The sequence below is a fragment of the Thermobia domestica genome, chromosome 4 (assembly GCF_964235325.1).
Source record: "Thermobia domestica chromosome 4, izTheDome1.hap1.1, whole genome shotgun sequence".
NCBI classification, from domain to species: domain Eukaryota; kingdom Metazoa; phylum Arthropoda; class Insecta; order Zygentoma; family Lepismatidae; genus Thermobia; species Thermobia domestica.
The window spans coordinates 92,026,341-92,050,241 of NC_137457.1; positions in this window are offsets into that span (position 1 = coordinate 92,026,341).

Below are 23,901 nucleotides of genomic sequence, written 5' to 3' on the forward strand. Positions count from 1 at the left end.
ATTGAAGGCAAAGGGGTCGTAGGAGAGGATATGACAGAGTGGCGGAGTAGTATTTCGTTGCGGGGTCACGACGTAACCGTATATTTGAATCGAAAGAAACGGAATTTAGTCGCTTTGTATTAAGATGTTATGAAAATGTTAAAGGGTGGATGTGTCTATTCTGATATAAACAATGTCTATTGAGCGTGAGTTGTATGGAAATATTCAATAGATGTCGTTCGTGTATCCTAAGGTGCGCGCAAGAGTTTAAACAGAACCAGCTATTTAAAACAAAGATACAAGAAGGCTATAAGTGAATATAAACAAGTACTTTTCCTTGCATGCTTAGGAAAAGTTTTGTTGAGAACATTCAGTGTCGCTATTGTTTAATTGCCGAGTTACGTACGTGAAGGGAAGAAAGGGGAAAAGGGATAAAAGGTTAAGGTGGTATGTCGGGAAGTGAATCCATGAAATCAGGATTCGGGAGGTGAGTTGTGAATGCATTGTATGGCCGGAAAATTACTGGACGGGAGAAAGATTTACTGTAAAGTGTGTTGCCTGCCCAACAGGGGATTGAAAATAATAGAGTTCTTTTTGAAATATGAATCGATGGCAGAACGAGAGAAAAAGTCGGAAGTTTTGCCAGCTTAAACATTAATTAGACGATTTCAAAAACCGCTTATATTATATTTCGAACTCCGTATTAGGTGTTATTGTTGGTACGTAATGTTTCAAACGAGTTTCCTATTAGTTTACCCTCTATATCAAATAGGACTGCGTTTGGAGAAACAGTTGATATGAGCCTATAAGGTCCTTTATAAATTCTGGACAGTGGTTTACAAGCACCAGGCTGAGAGGATGTGTCCAAAATCATAACTTGAGAGTCCCGTAGAAACTCTGTGGGCGGTTTGCTTGATTCGACTTTTTTCTTGAAGTCAAGAAATGCTTGATGCTTCCTATATTCAACTATATCCCTCATATCTTTTAGTACCAAAAGGCGGTCCTCTAAATCTAGAGTTCTTTAACAACATCCAGCAAGTTATCAATGGTTAGGCGAGGAGGTACTCCATATTACAACTCATGAGATGAGACACCTATAGATATTAATGGAGTCGTGTTAAGTGCGGAAGTGGCGTGAGGTAAATATTTTGGCCAGAGTTTTTGATTGGATTGACACAGAAATTTGAGATTGGTTTGCAATGTGCCCAGACGTTGTTCAACTTTTCATAGTGTGAAATGCTGATATGGTAATCCATACTTAACTGTCATGTTGAGGGATTTGAGAAAGCTCAGGGATAAAGTGGAAGTGTGGTTTGACTGACGGTCAGTATAAATACAGGAAGGAACGCCAAAGGGAATGGTTATTTGATTGTTAATGAAGAAAATGAAATTTTCAGTAATTGCGGTAGTGATGGGTCGGGTAATGGTAAAGCCTGTCCAATGTTCGGTTGCGGCATAGAAATATTGGTATTTCTCTGGGTCACTGGCTATGAATTTCCCTGCTAAGTCCAAGATATAAACCGAAAATAGGGGAGCTTGGGGAAAGCGTTGTATGTTGGAGTTGTTGGCAAATAATTGCGTTTGAAAATTGCACACTGTTTGCAAGATTTGAGTTCACTCGCCAACCAAGTTTTCAACCGTGAACCTAATATTTATAACGAATCATCCAGTAAAGTTTGTTAAAGCCTACATGAGTAAGTTCACCGTGATATTCCTGAAATAGAGCAGGTTTTAGTGCGTCCGGAATACAGAGAAGCAAACGAGTTTGCGAGGCACGGTACATTTTTCTGTACAAGATGTTGTTCTTAAGAACGTACTGTTTTGTGAGACATTGAAAGGCCGGATCTGATTCATTTTTAGTGTTTAAAGTCGTAATAATTTTGCCAAAGAAAACGGTCCTGAAGCTGGAGATTTGGTAGTTCAGTGTTGTCACCTATTGTAGTTGGAACAGTAGGAGGAATGTCCTACAAGGATAGGTAGGTGTGGTCAGTATTGGTCGTATTGGTAAAGAGGGCGGCATCGGGAGTGTCATCCTGTTCTAAGACAATGGCGTCTGGTGAGACGTCCAGAGGAAAACGACTAAATAGCTCGGCGACTGCGTTAGACTGACATTTTACATATTTGATTGTAAAAGAAAAAGTGTTGATATTAGTGATTCACCGGAGAATTTTTGCATTTCGGACAGCAGTTTTTCTAATAGCGAGGACGGAAATGTTATCAGTGATCAAAGTAAAATGTTTTCCTAGAAGGTATTTTTCTATCTGCTTAAGCGAAAAGAAAATTGCAAATAATCCCTGATGAAAAATCGGGATTGGGTTGACAGTTTGTGGATGCCTGGAAGAAACATAACAGACGGGCTGAACGACATTAGAGCTAAGGTCTTTTTGTAACAATACGGCGCCAACGCCTAGGGCTGAGGAATCACACATTAAAATATGTTCTGTGTTCTTTGTTGCGTACAAAGCAAGAACTGGTGGGGAAGTGAGGAGATGCTTCATCTGGTCGAAGGCACGGTCTCGTTCAGGTGCCCATATCAATTTGCGATTTCCACACGAAATAGCTTCATAAAGTGGGGCTAATATGAGAGAAATGTGATGGAAAAATCTCCTAAAGTAATTAGCCGAAGCTAACCAACTTTTTAACCCTTTTATGGTGGTTGGTTTTGGTGCATTGGCGAGGGCAGCGGTTTTCTCGGGATCAGGTTTGACTGTATGATTTTCCACAATATAACCTAAGCATTTATTCCGTCTAGCGCCAAATACTGATTTGTTGATATTGCACAACAAGGAATGTTTTGCAGCTGTATGAAAAAATGCGCGTAAAAATGAGATCATGGTCAAAAGAATCAGCATGGATATACATGTCATCTACGAACGAACTGATGTTATTGGTATATAAATCCCGAAAGATAGTTTGCAGTACATGTTATAATAAAATAAATGATTGTTTAAAACCATGTGGAATAGAAGTGAGCTGCATATGATTGAAGGGCAAAAAAGGCCCTTTAAACTAAAGGCTGTAGCGGGGCGATCATAAGGATGAAAGGATAACTGATAAAAAGAAGAATAAAGATCAAAACTCGTAAAAAAAATGGAATCACTAAGTGAGTCTATCACGTCCTGTATGTCATTTAATGGGGAAGCTAAAGACCGGCATTTCCCATTTAAAACCTGCAAATCAAATACGGGCCTAAGAGATTCAGAATTCGGTTTTAAAACAAAGAGGATGTTGTTTCTATAAGGGGGTCCGATTTTTCAAATATCCCTTGGTTCAAAATTTGTATAACTAACTCTCTCGCTTTGGGGCGTAACTTGTGCGGAATGACAAAAGAGTTACACTGACCTGGAGTTTTGTCTTCTAAATCTAATGTTGCACGAAAGAATCTCTTGGTGAAATGGTCACTTGCCCATTGAAATAAAAAGGCATATTCGGAAAGTATTTCCCGCATTTGAGTCCGTTGTTCCTCATTCATATCTGGAGACAGATGAAATTTACTAATATCTATGAGATGACCAATTTCTTTAAGGCGGTTTTCTTAGTTGCGTGCCGCATCTTCGTCCGTATGAAAATATTATTTGCCTAACAGTCAGGATATTGTGGTTTGTCTCGTTGGGAAAAGAGAGACCCTATAACTACCGGATTATGAGCCTGAATCGTTTGCTTTTTGTTTGTGAGATTAGCAAACAGGAGAACAAGGTGGTTTGTGGAAACTACAGTATGTGCCATATAACATTTACTTAATTTCCGAGAAATCGGTGTATCTAGGCGAAACTGTGCATCAGGGAAGTAACCATTAGTAGCAGGTGGCACGAATCTAACAGAATGAGGATAGCAGTAGTGCGCCGCGCAAAAATACAAACTGAGGTTTGGAGTGTTTTTGAAAGAAGTGCGAGATGTTAATACTAACTTGTTTTTTATCTTTTACAGTATGTGGCATTTTTCCAAAATGTTTCAATGACAAACTGCCTTGTGAGTAATCCAAAATGTATTGGTGATCTTGCAAAAAAGGTGATGAAAGAAGGGGTGGGAAATTTTTGAACGGAACTAACCGAAAAGGAATGGAGTAGTTTCGACCATTAAAGTTATTTGAGAATAGTAGCGCAGTTTAATTGGACGGGTTTGTCTGACAAACCGTGAAGAAGAGACGGGAGATGGAAAGTATGCGCATTTGGTTCCAATAATTCAAATGGGAATAATCCTACGCCTGCACCACTATCTAGGCAAAAAACTAATTCTTTGTTTGCGTAAGTGCCCTGTATATACGGATAATTGCCCTTAAACTGCAAGGAATGGGTATGGTAACCTTGAGTGGGCGTTGTGGGAGAGGAAGGGGAAGGGGAGGAACATTGAGTGGTTTAACGCGTGGTGAGATGACTCACGCGCTAGTTTTGGCCGTTTTTTGATTTCTTAGATTTGTTTTGTGCGGTTCCAGAGGCAGAAGGAGAGAACGGAGGGGGAGAGTACTAAAGAAAGGGATGATAAAAGGGTAGGGAGGAATAGGCATTGGGGTAGATTGGGTGGATAAAACATTCTGTGATTGTGGTTGTTGATTATGACTCGAGCGCCACTTTTTTTAGGGTTCTTTCAGTTAGTATTGTTGGTAGGTGAAGGTGTGTTTGCAGGGTTATGTGAAGGATGGCAAGGAGAAGTATTTGGCAGCAATGATGTTGGTGTGGGTTGCAGTTAGTACAGTAGGTTCTACGTACTGAGGGTGGTGGGATGGGATTTGGGAGGGAAGTAGAGTGCAGAGTGCAGGATGTACATGAAGCGAGGGCGGGAGCAGTGGAATGAAAATGTGGGGAAAGAGGGGTCTGGGAAGTGCAGTGTTGATAGGAGGTGGTAAGAGAATTGGCAAGATGGAAATGTTGGAGGAAGGATGAAAGTGATGGAGTTTGGTGCGGAGAAGAAGGTCGGGATGGTTTGAAGGAAGAAAACGATTATGAGGACTTGGGGAACGAGAACAGGAGGGTGCAAAATGGACAGATGCGGATTGGGAATTTGAAAGAGTATTATCATGCAGACGGAGTTCAGATATTTGATCTTTTAGTTCGGAAATAGCCTGCGCTGTGGTATCGGTTGCGGTTGTGGGATGTGTCTTTGATTCGTTTTCCCGTTGGTGAACAAGGTTGTTGGTCCGTTCTAGCAAGGTTACTTCATCTAAGAGGGTGGGATAATCTGAAATTGTGCGCCTTCCAAACCAACGAATGTATTCTGGCAACACATTAGAAACACAAAAATTACTGGAATTCAAGTTGGGTATCAGCCTGATCTGCCAAGTGCTTTTTCGAAGACAGAGTGAGATAGAGGTTCGTTGGGGAGCTGAACGAGTGAACGGTACTGGTGAATTCGGAAACGGGGTACCTGATCTTGACCAAACTGGCGTAAGAATTTTGATTCGATAGTTGCTCAAGGTTGGGATGAAAGGTCCTGGGTGGAAAACCAGAAATGAGCGGGACCAGCTAAGAATTTCTCAAAAAGTTGCACACATTTCTAGTCTAACCAATTATTGACTAAAGCGATCTTCTGAAAATGTTTCAAGAATAATTCCACGGATGGGTGCGTACTTGGATCATACATGTCGGGAATGATAGAACCTTTACTAGAAGTATTATTGGTATTGTTGTCTGAAGTGGAATTCATAGTGAGGGGTATTAAAAATACTTGTCTACGAGTTATAGGCATATCATAGCAGAAAATATAAGTATTATGAAATATGAAAATAAACGTCTTGCCTTACAAGTATGTCAAATGTACACAAGACAGTCTTAACAACGAGAGCTTAAATTCCTCTGTAGTATAGTGGTAAGTATCCCCGCCTGTCACGCGGGAGACCGGGGTTCGATTCCCCACTGGGAGCCATAAGAAATATTTTTATAAAAATGATTGAATGAGATTGAATTATTGAATGAGGGAGGTAGTATACAGCTAGTGACTTAGTTTCATAGTCATGGTATAAAGAAAACCAATTTATTACAGTTATGCTTAACAAAGTGAATATAAATTCAACCATCACCAAGGTGCCTATAAAATGAATAATAGCATCATGATTTCTTAAGATGTTCACATTCTCGTTTTCACGTTAAGACTCTCTTATGGATTTCATTAAAGTTGCCAACAGAGTTCTTGTGAGCGTACTTAAAATATTTTAGAGTCCATTGCAACCAGAATCTGCACAGCACTTTTCCGAAGTCACTGATTCCGACTCCAGTTAGCACGTGTGGTCACTAGGAAGCGTGTGGTTGATAGATCTTTGAACGTATTGATTTAATTGTCTAAGGTTTTTATAGTAGTTTTATTGCACTTCCATTTCTACCTTTCGCGGAACTGAAAGTTGAAACTAGGATTGTTTGTGAAATGATTATAGATTTCACTTGTCTAAAACCATCCGTGTTACAAACAAAACATGTTGTGACTTCTATTTTAAAACGATTTCACTCTTCTGTATTGTCTTTGATACTTGGAGATGATCCGTTTACAATAATATACTTTTATTTATTTTTTTCTTTATTTACACATAACCGAGAACAGGGAAGAGTACTGCTATCACAATGTCCAAATATATTTTTGCTAAAGTTAGTTGCTATTGACGTATACATTTGCCCTCCCGCTACAGATTCACTGTATGAGGTTTTTGAGCAAAAGCACCAAAAAACTTGTGCTACGTAGGCACCAAAGGTCTACAAGTAAAAGGTATCTGACCGATTTAGAACAGGAGCATATCAGATGGTTCGTGCGGGACTGCCTAGGTCTTCTACGAAAACATTAACCAACCAGTGCAGGCTGTCCTCTAAAAGGCACGAATGCTAGCTAACCGAGCCGTGGCAGTGAGACAAGCACGGGGATGTATCCCAAGGGAGAAGAAGCAGCAGCGATGGGCTCTCGGGTAAATAAGGACTGTGGAAAACTTCTCCTTTTACGGTACACATATAATTTTTGTTCAGGTCATCAGCTTGTTATATTGAGGTGTGGCATTAAAACTCACGAATGATATCGAACTGAGTCAGAGTGGGAACACAGGGGTTGCCCGCCCGTGGATGCGTCGGCAGGAAACAGACGCATCAAGGATACTGAATATACCTATATGCGATAATAGTCTAAACCACTAAATTCACAATACAAAGATATTTTTTGTTTTACTCATTTGATCATTACATTTTGGCTTGCACATGCATTCTTCGGTGCAGATTAACTTTAAGAGGTTTTGCGGGAAAACAAAATCTAAAATGTGCTTCGAGGCCACAAAATCTAGCATGTGCTACCTAACAGAGTAAAGAGTGGAGCGCAGCGAGGGGGGGGAGATGTCCCAGTTGGAAACACACGCGTCAGCGATCTTCGGTATTCGCGTAATGAAGTATTGTGGAAAACTACTGCTTCCACGATACAAAGATGTTCATAAGCAATCAAAATCAGTATTGTATTTATGTTTCCTATATACTTTAGCTAGGAAAATGTGTATCATTTATTCTTTATAAGTTCTAGGTAAAATATATTCTGTCATTCAAGCGGCTACAGAATCATTCTTATTCATTGTAGGATCATGGTTCATACCTTGTTTTTTCACAATGGAGCAACTTTTTAAATGGTTTAATTTACATTTAATATCGTTTTTTCTCTGAATTTTTGTTTGAAATTTTGAGTCCCTGGACCTTCCTTGTGCTAACGCTGATATCCGAAAATCGTCCTTAAAATACTAAGGGGTGTACTGAATGGGTATAAAAATTTCGAGCTTTTAACTTGGAAAAATATTTACAAATGATTCCTCAATGCCCCAGATTATTGCAAAAAAAAATTCAGATAAAACATTCCTTTGGACATCCCTATGTATCCGAGAATTTTGCTTTGTTCCTCGTTCTCTTGAGGATATGACAGGTTCCCAAATGGCACCAGTCATATCTCTCCATCATGTATAGTATGCAAAGAAATCGCTAAAAGCAAGGGTGTTGTGGTTAAAATAATCCATTTATTTTCAGTTTTACCTTCCGGACCCTCCCCCTGTGTTGATGCAGAGATCAATAAAATCTGAGACATACTACTGTATGGACTTGATTTTTGTGTATAATTTCAATCTTCTGCTTCAAGAAGAAAGCCCGCTTAAAAATAATAAAAGTAGTTCTAACAAACAAAAAAATGTTATGATGCCACCACCACCACCCCTAAATATGGACGCACACGGCATGAAATCATACGCAATAAGTTCCACAATTCTCCTATGCTCTGGAAAAACAAAAAAGGGAAGAGGTAAAAAGCTTTATCGGTACTATTTAATTGAATAATAGACACAATACTTCAGTACCTAAAATATGTACTAGAATCGAAAAGGTTTACAAAAAACATCCTCCAGAAGAGGGTAGTTTGTGTTAAAATAGGCTGTTTGTTACAGAATATGATAATGTTCTTATCGTTCGACTATAACCCATTTGTGCATAAAACAATGTAGTCGTTCTTTAGCGAATTTTATCGAAATATTCCAGAATCTCCACATTTAGTACTTTTTGAATAAATTCGTTAAGACTTCCCATATATCACCAAATTTAAACACCAAACTTCAAATGTTGATTGACGAACTTAACCTATTCTACGATTAACTACAGGCTTCTAATGTTAAGTTTGAAAGTAGCCATTGATCAATGTTCGTAACTATGAATCTTGTAACTAGACGTTCAATATTCTAAACATATAACCAACAGTATGCAATTTTAGTCACAATCTTTGTTAGTTTCTACATCCACAATTATTAACTTAAAATCACCATATTACAAAATTCTACATTACAGGTGAAACCCTCAATCCGCGATGCTAACTCACAAATGATTTACAAGCATTGTCCTCAGTTCAAATAGCCCGCCTCAATAATTAAATTTCCAAAAATTACGTCATATAGACAAATAACAAGCTAGGAATAAATAGAAACAAACAACAATTAATTCAAATTAATATGACGAATTATTTCTACGACCGATTTTTAAAAGTATTTTTACTATGGAACGTACATTTACTTGCATTGTTTATTTTTAAATACGTGAATTCCTTTATTTTCTTTTTTCTTTTTCTTTTCTTTTATTTTTGTTTGAGTTTGGTATGAGAACGTTTTAACTAAAATCTACGTAAGAAATTCATGGTACAATAGGAATGTTTTTTCATAGTTTTATATGAAACTTAGCTTCGTATTATAATTTCTTCATCCAGATAATCCAAGGAGGTCGAAAAGAAGATTGCTGTTACTCGACCAGTCTGATACGGAAGTACAATCAGTTCATGGGTGGTAAATATTTTATTTTGAAATATAGGGTTCACACAAGAGGGAGAGAATAGTGGTGGTTTCCGGAATATTCACCTGACTTCTGGACACTTCTGATCAAAATGCCTGGATTCTTTGAATCAAAACTGGACAAAATATGTAGCAGCTTCAGTTTAGAAGATACATCTTGAAACGTTCTATTACTTCTAATCCGTCACCTTCAAGAGTCATGAGCGTCCAAGGAGGTCACTGGTAATCACCTGAGTAAAGAATGGCAAAAGATAAGATGGAAGCAATCGCATAGCATCAATGATCGCAGACCAAAAACGACACAAAATTCCTGCAGAAAACTGTAAAATTTCCCCCAGCGCTATGTGTTTGAGATGTGAAGTAGGTTTATGTATTGAATGTTTTGAGCCATTCCACACCAACTAATGCTTATTTTCTGTACTGTTTGAACTTGCTACATGTATAAATATATTTCGTGTTTCAAATATTGATTTCTCTTGCTTAATGTAACATTTACCAACGTACCAGGACAAAATTGACTCAAATGTCTAGCATGCTATATATGATGCTGGTTCTAAATCGCTCGAGGTGCATTTTACATAACATTTATCATTAAAAATGTTACTTTGCAGTTCTAAAGAAGTGTTTTTACACTTAATCATCAAATTTTCTATGAATCAGAGATAAAACGGTTAATATAAATGTATTCCTATAACAATTGTAGTTTTGGTAAAGGAGTAATTGCATATCAATTAAACAATAGATTATCCAAGGAGTATGCATAAGAAGCTGTCATATGAAAACCGAAAAACCTATAAAACACATTCCTCATAAGATTCGGCAACGCTGTTGTTATTAATCAATACTGTCATCTCTCGAAGACGACAAATACATAGTGACAACTCCCAGGAACATAATTTTGTTTAATGCTCTTTAGGTTACCACAGTAAAAAAGTGGAGGCAAACAGAAAAGAACAAAGAAGTATGGACATGCGAAACATATCGTCGCATGACTGTTGTATATGAGAAAAACTACATGTCTCTTCTAAGTGTGCAGGAGTAGCATAAGTGATTCCGAGAAGGACGCACATTACTGCAAGTCAATTTGCGCCCAATGTCTTATAAGGCTCCTCTTCACTTATCACTGTCATGTCGTATTCGCCATACACAGCAGCCACGGCATGATTAAATTTACATGTTACGATACATTCAGCCACCAAGAAACGAACAACACATCCATGCTCTTCTTGGCTTATCTCTGCTTTTAATGCTGGGCGAGCAGGATCACTGTGCTCACCTACAGAGCAATAAAAATTGTGTGTACCTGTGAGTTGTCACTGTGAAATTGTCCTTCCCGAAAGATGGCAGTTTCGATTATTAAAATATGTGTTGCCAACTTTTGTCAGGAATGTATTTTAAAGAGTTGTTAGCTTTTCATTTTACTGCTCCTCATATATCAAAATGGCATAAATGAAAGTCATCTTGCCATCCCACTTTGTATGGCAAGAGACTATTCTAGTATGTCATAAAATTTATGAAACTCTGATGCGTTATTTTGACTTATAATAAGTCATAATATGGATAAAATATTTGAAACACCTTCATATGTCAAAGTCACATATTAAGCAGCATGGTGACATACAAACTTCTTCAGTTTGATGTATTTGTCATATTACGACATGTGTGTGTGCCCTATTACGGACAGGTTTTTCATATATATTTATGCCATATCAACACACTTCGGGCTTTGTGTTGCAAGAGATGGGCATTTTTGCTAACCCACACTCACCATCACACTTTGTTGACTCCCTCACAGTCCCCTCAATCAACTCACTCACCCTGTCCCTCAGCCACCCTCATTCTCAGTTGTCACCCTCACTCTCACCCTCAGTCTTCCTCATACTCAATCGACTTCCTTACTTTCACTCTCAGCCACCCTCATCATCAGTCGACACCCTCAGCCACCCTAACCCTCAATCGAAACTCTCAGCCTCCCTCATCCTCAATCGACCCCTCACACACACCTTCAGCCACCCTCACCGTCATCTCAACTCCCTCACCCTCAGAAAGTCTCGACCTCATTTGACTTCCTCACCCTCAGACAACCTCACCCTCAATCGACTCCCTGGCACTCACTCAGCCGACCACCCTCACCCTCAGCAACCGTCACCGGACAACAGCTCACATTTGTTAATGCAAAAGTTTAGAAAAGCTCCCGGGACATAAGTTCACCACTAATAATATAATTGTATTATCAGATAATTAATGCAATAAAAATACAATAATGATAACTCAATACAATTATTGGTTCACGAATTTATTTCTAAAAGAAAATAAACCTGATTCAAACAAAAAACAAAAGACAAATAGGAAAATTTATGACAAAAATGAAAAGCAGACTTTGAATTTTAATATAAAGTAGATTTTCAATATTAAAATATAAATTGAAAAAAGATATGGACAAAGCAAAATACTGCTCTCTTTTACTGAAGATAATAATCCAACAATCTCTCTCGTGCTGAAACTTTCTGGGTACGAAATTTTGCAGCACAGTAATATCGGTAAACGAAATTAAAGGGCCTATGGTTAAAGATATTTATTATGTTTTTCTTTCACTATGGCTAAAAGTTGCTCAGATATATTTAGTTTTCCTTTAGAGAAACGTATGATGATCATGAAGAGGTACTAAAATCTAGACTTTCACTAGTAGTAGGCTAGGCTAGGTAGTAGTATGCTCCGTTCATTAGTATATGGAGCTACTAAGGGTATATATCTGTTGCCAGTTATCAGAATAAAATAATAGGGTTATTGCAGGGTTTAACGTGGATTGGCTTTGAGAAACTTGTAGTAAAATGCTCCAGATACTTAAAACTGGCCTTTGACTACGAGCAAACCTACCTTCTCAATAGAAATTATGCTATATATAATAAATAATGGCATATGGAGTTATAAAAGTTATAAAACACCAGAATAAAATACTGTGCATGTTACAGAGTTCAAGTCTTAACGCTGTCATTGTACATGCAGAACAATATTCGCCAAATAAATTTCTTTCTTGTTTTAGTTATTAAGAACAAAACAACAACTATGAACCAAAATGCTTAGAAAATAAGAAATATATTTGTTAGAGTTTAGGTCTGCAAACACGACGATAGCAGTAAGAAGCAAGTCCTAAATGCATCTGAGTATGATGAATTCGCAAAAAAAGTCCCTCAAGTGAATTTTTTACAAGTCCCTCAGGAGAGCTTAATTTTTCTATCGGTGAGCTTTTGTCCGCCCCTGTAATATAAGACTGTCGGTGAGCTTATATCCGGTGAGCTTTCTGCAGATGAGCTTATGTCCGACACCCACATCAAAACTTTATTTAGATCGCGGTGGGTCAGTAGTAGAGGATTCATCTCTTCTGAGTGGGGTCTTTGGTTCAATTCCAGCTCGTGACAAATAGGTGTTGTGGTTGACAAACAGCGTGAGTAGAATGGGGTCACTTGGAGCTGTTTTTTCCTACTGCGCATGCGCAAACACTTGACGCTGATTGACTGGCGCAGGTCACGTGACCCCGCCCCCTTGGCCACGCAACTTGACGCTGATTGACCGGCGTCATCCACGCCCCTTCACGCTGATTGGCTTGTACCGGCCACGCCCCTTCACGCTGATTGGTTGGCACCGGCCACGCTCTTTTACGACCTCCATCTTAGTAGTTTCTACTGCGCTGACTGGCTGGCGGCGGACTCCCGCCGATTGGCTGGCGCAGGACCCCGCCCTACTTGACGCTGATTGGCTGGCCCCGCCCCTTCACGCTGATTGGTCGGTGCCGGACCCCGCGTACATGGCACATAAGATTCGTTCCCTTTTATGAGCACTTTACGAACACATAGCAGAGCAGATAAATCATTGTCCATTCACTTATTTAACATAGCACATAGCAGAGGTGTACTCGTTCCCCTTTATGAGCACTTTTAACATAGCAGAAATTACACAGAGACTACGAACACATAACATAGCACATATAACATAGGACTATCTAACATAGCAGGGGTGCACTCGTTCCCTTTTATGAGCACTTTACGACCACATAGCAGAGCAGATAACACATCCTCCATTCACCTATTTAACATAGCGCATAGCAGAGCTAATTAAAGATTATGGCTTATTTGAACATAACAGAGATTATTTTCTTTTACGGGGGTAGCAACCACAACCCTCGTCCTTTCTCTTCCAAGGCTTCGGACCGGCAATGGCGGAGTTTAAAAAAACACCATCATACTCTCATAAATGAATAAAGAATAACATCATTAGCATCAATAGTGGTGAGTGAGAATTTGTTTAAGATATCCCACAGCGAATAACCAGATGCACGACATGCTAGATATAGAAAACAGTAATGTCCACAAAATTGAGATAAATCACCTTGAATACGTCTATTATTCCATTTATAATACGGACAGTTTCGTTTTAAAAAGCTTATATGATGTATATAGGGAGGTATACCATAGCTATCGAAATACTCTCCCACACACATATTAGATATATAAACAGCAACCCAATGTTACCAGGCTTATCACTAGAATCAGTGTGTATAATTATGGCTGCTGGAAATGTATGAATAAACAGAGGTAACTCATCTGCGGCATACACACCAATAAAATGATCTTTAGGCAAATTTTGTTGTAATGCTTCATAAAGTTCAATTGTATTTAACATTTTTTTAATTAATATATATTTTTCTCTGGAAATCAATTTCTAATTCTGAAGAGAATTCACCATAAATAATTGTTGTTACAGGAGATGGCAGTGCTTCTTTAAAATGAACCTCTAGGCGTACACTTCCTTGCCGTTGTGGACTAGTATGAAATCCAGCACTAGCACTAGAATCGGGAGTTAAATCAAACACCAGTAGAGTATAACAATTAGGATATTCGGCGAGTGAAATATTATTACCTTGATTAGAATAATAAATACCTGAACCTGTAAATAACGTGGAATATGCTTGTATATATAGCTTATTATCAAAACCAGGTTGTAGTGGTTTGGATGGTACAGGTGTTCCATCAACATACAATGTAAAAAATGACATATAAAATAGCTGAAAATTGAACGGATTTGTCTGATAAGTACCATTAAAAGCATTATTAGTAACAAAACCAATAATAATACGTTTAGGCACTATGCCGGAAAACAGATCTGGAAGTGTACTATCCATAATTCCTTGCGGCAGAGTTTCTGTCTTCACCTGCACTTTTGTTATACGATATTTTATTCTAAATTTAGGATTTTGTAATACTTTATTTTGTGATATTTTAACTGCTGGAGACACATCAACCTTTTTCACAAGCAATGTTGCATCTGTAATTACAACTTTTCCATCAGCATCTGCGTCACCCATTAGACAAAATGAAGGTTTAGCTGGAATTAGTTTAATACGCAGTTTACACCATTCAGTAAAAATTTCTCCTGATTAAATATATCAGCATGAATATAACCCAATAATTCAAATGACTGACTTAAAGTAGTGAGAAGAAAACGTTTTTTAAATCCTACATTACTATCGGCCACACTGTCCATATGCCCTGCAGTATCTTTAAACCACATTGATGTTTGGAGATGTGTTGATTTAGCTTCAGCATTATAATTTAGTAGTTTTTCAATATACGATCGATATGGATATGTATGTGAAGAGTAGGAAATAAGTTGATTATTTAAATATAATTGCAATTCACTGAACATTGCGTTGAGAAAATCATTTACAGGGCCGATTTTCTTATCGATAAAAGTTAAATTAGAACCATGTGATTTAGTAATTTTACCTTTAATATAAAACATTGTGTGCGGTAAGTCTATATAGTCATCCCATGGCCGGGGACAACAAATTCTGTTGGTGCATTATCAGATATCGAAGCCACAGGATTATATGGAACTATTTTATTACCTATAATATTGGTTTGAGTGGGTAAACCAGCAAATAAATCTAATTCTGATTTCATACACTCACACTGCATTTTTCTTACTATTAATATTCACACATGGTAAAATTTGTAATACCGTATTGCGTTTGCGAAAATGTAATTTTACACATACACTGCCAAGTTGGAAAGGAAATGGATTACCTGTACTATCTCTTAAATCAATAATAATTTGATCAAATTGTTTACGTTGCACAGGGACATAGTGAGGATTGTCAAAAATATGTACATTATTAATACCATACTCTGTAATATTTGTATTTATAACACTCACAATGTTGCTATGGTGTCACCCACCATTTGTGGTTCTACAATATCACTGTAAATATACATAAGTATAGGTAGCGTTTTTGTAAATCAGGTGGAAAACGAGCATGATGCACAACTGCAATATCTTCTTGTTGTATGTGATCAAAGCCTAGTATTTTGGGTAGTTCAGGAGATAGGCGTACTTCTATATGCTTCTCTTGATCTTTTATTACTCTACTGACTTCAATTCGTTTTACTGATGCTTTAACTTTTAATTGTAAATTTAATATAGCACTTTTGTGATTAATTTGAGATAGAATATCATCAACATTATAATAGTGTCCTGGTAAGATTTTAGTTATGTTCCAGCTTTTTGTATTCATGAGACGGTAATAAATATTATTAGTACATTTGGAAACATTCTGAAATGAATTTCTTATAATGCAGTTCAACAACTGCCGCCTCCCACTCACCTTTCTCTAGCACCAATGGATGATATAATTTGGTAGTATAACATGACAAAGTATTTTGTGGAAAATACTTCACAGAACTGTTACTCGGTAATTTAAGATAAAAGATAGTAGTACTCTGTTCCATATTAATCAAAAATATCACTCTCCCTCTTCCTTTTCTTTTTACCACCAGTCTTTGCAAAATGAACTTTTTTTCTTTTTCTTCCAGATCCTTCCAATACTTGATTTATTTTATTTTGAGCTTTAGTTTTTAAATTATTTTTAGCTTCTGGCCAACGTGATGTTAAAGCTTCGTCAATAAGTCTATTATCACCTAATACATCTCCAGCTACATTAATTCCTGTACGTAACAATTCTTTACCAAAAGTTTTTGCTCCTTGTTTAATTAACGGAAATACACTTCGAAATAAACCACCTAAAAAACTGCCAATACCTTAACCTTCTTGATATGGTGCACCCCTATACACGTTATAACCACCTCCTGCTTGATGCGTATAGTATTTAAAGTATGGATCATTCATTATTATTTTTTCTTATATACACAAATATAACAGTCGTTTATAATATTGTATTGTAGCTAAATGTTTTTTAAATGCGACACAGGGATCAATGAGTTAAAGCAAGGGGGTATCCCCACCAACGAACAAGTACACGTTTACCTTTAACTTCTAAAATTTCGTCTATTTCATAAAGTTTCGGCAGAGGCACTCCTTGTAATTCCTCTTCGTAAAATGGACCATCAATTACTTCACCATTTAAGTCCTCCAACACATAAACCACTTTTTTTCCTTATGTGTCACCTGTTTGATTTTAAATATTTCTACAGTCCACTTTTCTTTGTACCTATTTTCAAAATGCCGTTTTGCTTTAGTAATGCGCACAGTGTCACCATTTTTATATTTTGCAATGTTAGTATGTGGCATCGGTTTTATTAATTTATTCCAAACTTGTTGAAAAGTGTCTTGGTTCACACTGGAGGGTGGTAATTGATGAGATCTATGTGGTCTAGAATTATATGCCTGAACAAGTTTCGATAGCACATCTATGTATCGGTAAGTATTCTTTGCTGTAAAATATTTCCACATTCGTTCCTTAAGAGTTCGATTAAAACGTTCCACTACACTTGCCTTAATATCGGAGTTTTGTGTTGTGAAGAATTTAATATTTTGCTTTTTAAGTATAACTGAAATGGTTTATTAACAAACTCTCTACCTTTATCTGTTTGTAGACGTAAGGGTCTACGACGGATAGATGCAAATATTTGCTTAAATGCTTTTATAATGTTTTCATCAGTTTTTGTACGTACAGGCACAGCCCATGCATAACGACTAAACAAATCAATCACTGTTAAAATATACCTATTACCATCATTATACTTCTGCAGACTGTGCATATCGTTTAAATCAGCTTGCCACAGATCGTCAATATTGAACACTAAATATTGATTACGTGGAAAGTTTTTACGTACTGGCTTATGCAGAGTATTAGTCGGCTGTTCCTTCACCCACTGTTGCACCTTGTGTAAAGGAATTGATTTCTTCACAGCTCTTCATAATGACGTAGCAGTTGAAAACGATGAAGGGTGTGAAGTGTTACAATAAATATCGGCCAGCTTCTTCATATTTTATAATCACGCCATCTGTTGACAACTTTACGTTTACGTGGTGGCTCCTCTTCTTCCTCCTCTTCTTCTTCCTGTTTTAAATCAGCAGAAACGGCAGATGATGATGATGTCAGCTTACGAATATATTCTATACGCTGTGGGTTACCTATATACTCTAAAGGTATATTGGGTTTTGCTAACAGTACAGCAAAGGGTTCCCAACCTGTAGGGGGAATATTTTCTTGCGACACCTGACAAAATCTGCTATTAGATCTAATATATTAGCTCCAGAATTAATTTATTATAAATATTAACATTACCATTGTCATCCCAATGAATGTTGGAATTTTGTTTTAATTTACGTAATAGAGGTCTTGCTTTACGCAGACAATTTTCGGGGACAGTAGACAGTATTTCATCCTCCTCGTCCTCTTCCTCTTCATTCTTAGTACCAACACTAGTTGATGTTGTTGCAGTAGGTTTTTGCACAATGTGTAAATATTTTTGTAACACCTCTTTATAGCGTATCCATTTTTCCTCAACACTCATATTTTTATTATTTAAAATATTTTTCATCTCATCATCTAAATTAGATATAGTTTGATATTGTTTCAGTTTTTCTGGTGCAATTAAAACAAGCTTTTGTGCATGGTGCATAATTATTTAATTAAACTAGATAGTATACCTCCAATAATAGGTGCAAGCAAAGCTGTAAGAAACCCACCTTTTTGTACAATTATCCGTTTTTTCTTTTGTTTTAATGATGGACCTTTTATCGCTAAATACCTCAATTCCTTTCTATATCTTTTTAATCTATTTTTCTCTTTATATTTAACGGAACATTTCCTTGTAATACGTTATAATAACATTCACAAATGGAGAGAATTAATTCGGGATCAGCATTTTGTAAAATTGCTTGGCGTACTTTGGGTTTTGCCTTTGCTAGACGTTTTAGTAAATGTGCACTCTCTTTGCTAATCATTTTTTTGTAGCTATTATACTAAAATTGAGTATTAAAATATTACAGTTATTGAGATTATATTTTTACTGATACATAAACATAATTGTAAGAATCTGAGGGGAAAATTTTTGTTCGAACACGATGTTCGTCGGGATAGCCCTGTTTTAAATCAAAAACCAAATACCTATGAGGATCTCGTGTTGCGTCCTGATAGGCCTCCTGTACAAATTTTGTGTTACCAGGATATAATTAGCGTGCTAGATATTTAATTTGAGCCTGGTCTCTGAAATGTTTAAAACATATTATATAATGGCAATTTAATGATATGTCTCGCATATCTTTAGCTTGGTGAAAAATATTTTGCGTTATAAAAGTAACACTTAAATTTCGGTGGTGGCTACATTTAGTAAAACAGTGAACAATTCGTGTATCACATTCTCGCATTAAATCATCAATAATTACAAGATGTGGGCCCTCTTGTGCTGAAAAATCATCTATTTTGGGGAGCCCTTCTTTAAATGTACAACCTGAGAATAGAGTTTCATACAGAGGCTGCAACTCACCATAACGCCATACTATATGTTTCCATTTTTCGGCATAATGTTTTAAAAACTCTTTTAGAAAATATGATTTACCACACCCAGTGGGGCCAGCTATAATACAAGTAAATGAGGGTTGAAACTCCATATTCTGATACACCACAAAATAATTATGAATATAATAACATATTATTATTATTATTACGATTCAAAATGTGAATACTTTCAGACGGTAGATTGGTAGTAGTAGTAGTAGTAGCTTCAGACATGTTTACAGCTTTACATAATTGAGAAAAAGTAATTATGGTCCGCTGAATGCACGGCAAATGAAGCTGGAGTTTTCGCCATGTACAAACACAGAAATTTACCTGACCATCACTATCGTCATCTGACGAGTGAATAATACACTGACGAATACCTTTAAGAGTATCTGACAATGATATTTTATAATTTTCACTAATGAAAAATTGTGTAGGCATTGAAGAATTTGTAACAGCATTAAAGTACTTTTCAATATATGAATAATATGATAGAAAAGTATACCACTCATCATGTGAAAGACGAATACGATCATAGTAATTATGTAAAGTGATAACAGAAAATTCTCCCTCATCGTCGTATGCTAGACCAACACATACCTCGATTTCGTTGAAATAATAATAATAATGATTTAAAATTTGATTATCCATTTTTCTCTCTCTCTCTCTCTCTCTCTCTCTATCTCTACTTAATTAAAAAAAATTAAACTGTATTTAACCTATTCGTTTTCTTTTATACCCGTAGAGAAGTGTATCAAAATTTTCTATTCGTTTCCTTTTACTAGCAGTAACCTGATAGATTTTATGCGCTCTGGCTTAGTAATCAATTTATAATCCTTAGTACGTACAATTTGTCGACCGAGAGTAACGCTAATAGAAGGTGAATTATGTAAAATCATATCTTTCATTTGTTCAAAGTTAACATATTTTAATGTTTTATTATTCAGTGTGATTCCCTTGATTTTACATATTGTATTTGTTTTACCATTAAGAGTGTTAACAACGGAATAGCCGTAACATTTGGGACCACCAGCACAATATTCTTCGATATATGCATCCGGACCATATTCTGCCAACTCATTCTTCCATTCCCCTAAATGCACTCCTATTTGTAACTGTGGCTCACCAGGCGATTGAGTGTTAATAATACTGTCGGTATCATAATATAACACACGCTCGTGAAGTAAATCTAAATAACGAAACAACTCGAGGCGAGCGTGTGTCATGGTGTATGCTGCGATTATCACTTTAATATTTTTAGCAGGAGCAATAACGCTCTCATTAACACTCCAGTTGAGCACACGGAATTTGTCGCCGATTGGAATACACGATTCAACCTCAATATTCGGATTTGTTAATTTATCGAAATACTCCTCGGGAATTTTAATGATAGCGATTTGCTCCATGTTTTCTCTTTGTGCGAACTTACCCCACAGGCTGTTTATTCCTAGCTTTGAAATTCGTTTCTTAGGTTTGTTGCGCATAATCTTTTCCCGGTCTAATTGAATACCCTCTTTCTGATAATACTCCTGTATGAACTGGTCTTTTTGTTCTTTAGTGACGCATCCTGCAGGCCAACCGTTACACTCAGTCTTGATCTTCATAAACAGGTTAATGTATTCCGTGAAAAGACCGCCCTCTTCCTTTTCAGCGTCATACATTACAACCTCATAGCTCCATACCTCGTGTTTTTCTAGCACTCTATATCCTTTCTCGACAGCTACCAGCACTTCGTCTACAACCCATACTCCAGTCAAAGCTCTCTCGTCTTCCGAATGCGTGCATTCTTCTTCATTAAGAGTGTCCGCGCATGTTCGGCATAAGGGGAATAATAACTTTTCACCACTCCGATATGGCAGCACCGGATGGTGGAGATTGTCCGGGGGTAATACCGTACACTTTATTATTCCCTCAAATCCCGAAATATCAGGACACTCGTCATCACCCACATAAACTTTCGGATGACCCACAGGATATTTTTCACCTAACAACATTAAGGATAAAGGGAGATTATATAGGTATACATAATACGTTCTCCCTCTTTCACCTTTTTGTAGAGTTTCATGGCGTCGACTCTACCTCCATACAGGGCATCCCGCGGATGAATTGGGCATTTCTTAGCCATGCTTTGTTTTTTTCAAATATATTCACTGTCGGGTGTTCTTTCAGAAACTCGCGCAACCGGCATTCCCACATTTCATGCACTATATAGCCCAGCTCTTTTAAGCTATTAATTTTGTTTACTCTATTCTCATAATACATATTGAAAGTAGTGTACGCTTCGTTATATATGGTGTTATCACGACCTGTGGGGTAACACTCCCGGCACCCGTGGAATAGACACCCCTGTTACTCCCAAGCATGTTCTGCACCATTATAGTGCGCATAACCATTCACTTTATACCCACCTTTCACCATAACCTCTCGTCCGTTACCAGAATGCTGGATTTAGGTTTTTAATCGGTCGGCCTCGTACACGAGCCACTGAACGGCGCCGACAGATTGGTTATCACGCCACCTGTACCCACTATGTGGGATAATACCAATGGTGTCTGTTAGCAAGAAATTTTTTCTATATATTACGTTGCACGCACTGGCAATGCTTATACTTTCTAGGAAGGGATTGACGCCAGATATAACCTCAAACTCCTTCATAAATTGTATGCACGCAATGCGCAGCATTTTCACATCGTTTACACAGTATTTAATAAGCTGTTCTTTTAAAATGAAACCCGTCTGTCCAAGTATTTCCTTTTCCTCATTATACCAACGCAAAAACTTCTCTTTCTGTTTCTTTTTAAGCCCCCCCACATCGTAATACTCAATGCCGGGTAAAGCACTCCTATACTCCTGATTAGCTTTTGTGTTGAATAAATGAAGGAAATGACTCTTCGAGACGGACAAATCGAACGCGTCGCCTAATTTGGACAAAGGCATTGGTAAGAAATTTAGACTATCAATAAATTTTAAATATAAATATTCCATCGATAAAATTTTGCACCCCCCATAATTATTCGCGGCGTCCACTCTTTATAAAGCATCAACGCGCGTAAAATAAAATGGCCGTCGTAACCCTTTGCGTTATGAGCTACAACGACTATTTTATTTATTTCAGAACGCCTTTGTGCTAAATAATCTAAAAATTCGACAATGCATTTGTCCCCATAAAATACATGTTCTCTATCGCCGCATACACCACACCGTTCACTCGCATTGTTTTTACAACAGTAGCACACCTGTTGGCTAACTAACAGGTTGGGCTCATGCTTAAAAATACCACCGGCTACTACTTTATCCTGGCGGCACTCAATGTCGTAAAACACTAATAGCCACTTCTGTGGAGTACGCGTTCGGCACGGCTGAATATAACATAAATGCGCTGACGGCATCATATTATTACACCCTGTGCAGAATACTTCCCCACAGACATGTGGATTCCGCCCTTTTTTCACCACGTATGCTTTACGACATTGAAGACACACTTTCAGAATATCACACAATGAAACCTTATGGTTTTTGAGGCACTGAGGCCCTTTAAAGCATCTATTGCATTTCCGGCAGCATATTACACTTTTCGTAATTGTGCATGGTGGTCTGTTCCGGCATTTATTGCATAAAGCTGTACACTTCCCCAAGTGCCTGTCTTTATTCTGAATTTTTTTGCTGCATTCTTCGCAATAGTAAACACATGAAAAGGCTGCTGTTAGGCTTATGATCAAGTTATTATGATTGTTGATATATAACAAATTAATCCGATTCCCATGACAGTGACCATCAAAAAATATTTTCCCCCCGATAACCCATCATACACTGTGATTTTATAATCCGCTAAATATGCCTGAATTTTTTTAAATTGCGGTATCCCCCCGCCATTCTCTAGGCTAACACCAGCCTTTTCACTTAGTTCGGATACCTTTTGAAACATATGTTTTGCGCATTGATGGCGATATCTATCTCTTTCTTTTGTATCATTTTTATGTTCAATAGGCCCTATAGCTACCACCAGAGCTTGACCCAAACAATAGTATTCAGGGTTTTTAATGAATATAATACCTCTGTTATGTTGTATGTATTCGTTTTTGTCAGAAAATTATGTTTCATCCGTCCCATACCAATAGGTAATTCGACGTGGTGAAAATAGAGAATAAAGCGATCTTGATATAAGAATGATGTATTGGATTGAATTATTTTTTCTAACGCACTCCACACATTTTCAGCAGTCATATTATTAGCAGTTCGAAAAGACAAGTAGAATGGTTTATCTGGGTGATTTTGGTTTATAAAAGTCAACCCTACATGATGATGAGGGAGCACACCTCTCATTACATACCGTATCAAATCATTAATGCCGTTTTCTACCCATTAAAGCGGGTTTTCTCCTTCTGGGGGAGGAGTTAATTCAATTGTCATTAAATTCCCGTTATCTTTAAACTGTCTATGATATTGCTGAGATTCGGATATTATATTAAATGGCTCCACTTTTTCTGTTTATCTAACTTTTAGAATATTGTAAAATCGTTAATGCTTGCTGTTTTATCTTAATTGTGGTCTTCCAGCTATAGAACGCCAATTAGTGTTTTTTTCTAATAACCCATTGTTCTTAACGATCAATAATTTTTCACTGTAATAACGTTTGTAACGCTATATTGAAAGCAATGCTTATAGAATTTTTTCCTAATAATTAATTGTTGTATTTTTTTTGCAAAACTCTTCTCGGAAAAATCAGGTGTTTGCAAGAAAAAAAGTAATTTGGGCTGTTCCCACTATAGATCACCAAAAGTTTTTTCCCAATAACGTATTCTTTCTAAACCTGTAAATAGAAAAAAAATAATCTTACATTGCAAAATTATCC